Raw genomic sequence first — 2,367 nt, forward strand, 5'->3', positions numbered from 1 at the left:
TCTTTCTTTCTTTCTTTCTTTCTTTCTTTCTTTCTTTCTTTCTTTCTTTCTTTCTTTTTCAGTACTGGGAATTGAACTCAGGACTCTGCACTTGCCAGGCAGGCAATTATTCCACTGAGCTATATCCCCAGCCCCATGTGTTTTCTAAGATGGTATTTAGTCAGCTTTCTGTTTACAGAATACTCTTTCAGCTGTCAATTCATTTTCTAATCCCTGGCTCAGAATCTAGAATTAGTGCTTTTCTTGGTTAACTATGCAAAGCATGAGCTATAAAAAAATAAAGATAAATTTTATATTGTCTTATATAACAAGATGTAGAAAATGAACTTATCATGAACAACTTTTTATCCTTATTGCTTTTTTATTTTCTTTTATTGCAAATAATAAAAACTGAATATTACAACCAACAATACATATTTACTATCTAAATCACTGAAATGTTTGGCCCACATGCAAAGATCATTTCTTTGCAAATCAGTGCTCTAGGGACATTGAACTTAGGAGGGGTATTAGCCAATTATAAATGAAATTATTTCAGGTGTGCAATAATTTAAGTGTACATTTTACCTGTTAGTACTCAAAAATATTTTAGGCAATGTAGAGAGTCTCTTATTTAAAGGCTATTTAATATAAATGTATCATTTATAACCCAGGATTATAGTGAAACTGTTTAATAAAATAGATGTGCCAACTTCACAAAAGGATTACCAACATTACAAGAAAAGAAGGGGGTGAAGAGATGGATGGATGGGGAAAAGAAAGAAAGAAAGGGAGAGGACATAAACAAAGGAATTGGGGTGTACTATATGTATATGCCAATGCCACACAAGGAGTTTACCATTATGTACTGCAAATGTATTAATAAAAATTATTTGAAAAGTATTGATCTATTTACATTAGACCATCAGTAGATATCTACAAGTCACTCTTGAAATGTGTCCTGTTCTCTTCCACTGAGCTATTTCTTTTTTTGTCCTGCTTTCTGCAGCTCTATTATTTACATGATTATTATGAATATTAAGAGTTCAGAGATCCCAGTGGGACATTAGAAAGTAAATCACAGTTGAGGTGCAGAAGGGCTACCTGTGAAGTGCATGGTATACCATTAGGTTATTTTGTCACTGGTGTTATTGTGTCCCCCTGGCCTGAGTAACAAAACCAAAAAAAATCCATTTGTCTTAGCCACACTCTTATTATTACACCATATAGCAGTTTTGTTCTTGTTTCCTTTTAACACTTAAAAAAATAAAAGTATTTAAGTGTAGTTCTGTGAGTCTGATTTTTTCTAAAGGTCACCTGCTTTGGCCAGAAAGGTTTCCAGGTGATGAGAAACTGATTTACACTGAAAACAGGGAGCCTTGTTTTTACCTCTTACTATTGGCCTTTTCTAAGGAATTAGAACATCTTCTTCAGAAAGGCTGACACACTGTGGCATAGATGGGGGTTGAGCTGCGCTATAAACATGTTAGTGCCTTGACTGTGGATTGCTAGCCACCTAGATGAATGCTTGTCACACTGTATGGGAGACACTTGTCACAGCGTCCAGAAGACCTGCTTATCATTCATGTGGTCACTTCCATTACTTCTGCTCAGCCTGTGCTGACCTGCTATTAGTGACTCTAATTTAATTTCCCTCACCAGTGTCATGGGTTATTTTTTCCATTACTTGAGAGATTTAATTTACAGGGTAAACTCCATCACATGAGGGAAGGAATTTTTCATGACAGTAAGAACCAGGGCCTTTTGAAGATTAAGATTATACTAGTTATTTATCTTGATCATCTCAGTAGATGGCATGTGAAACTTCATTGAATGGTAATATATTCATATATTGATGGTGGGTCTGACAGGCATGGGACAATGTATGTTTTACTGATTTCATAGAGTCACATTTTTGTAGTTGGTATAGCATGATTTCTGGAAAATAGAGAAATAAAAAAATGATATTATTTTTCTTTTGTTGCCCTATGGACTGAAGAATACAAGTAGATTTTATTAAATTAGAATATTTTAAAAGAACAATAGTGGGGAAAGACTTATTTTTTTAGGGGTCATATAAAGCTTAATTGTGTCATTTCACTGTTCTCAGATTTGAACTGAAAACATGCCTGATAGTGAGCTTTTCTGGCACAAAAACAACAGTCAGAACTGAGGCTTAACAATGTAGCCTGAAAGAACCTGAAATGTTCTTGTTATTTTATTTTCATAATTTTATTGATAAACAGCAATGAGACAGTTTCAAATCAAATCGGTAGGACAGTTTCAAAAACTAACACACTGCATATATTCTTCTTAGTGGTTAATTGCTGTACAAGATGCGGACTTGAGATCCTATTTACAAACAGCATTAGAACAAATCATTCTATT

This window comes from Octodon degus, unplaced genomic scaffold (assembly GCF_000260255.1).
Source record: "Octodon degus isolate 3935 unplaced genomic scaffold, OctDeg1.0 scaffold00363, whole genome shotgun sequence".
NCBI lineage: Eukaryota > Metazoa > Chordata > Mammalia > Rodentia > Octodontidae > Octodon > Octodon degus.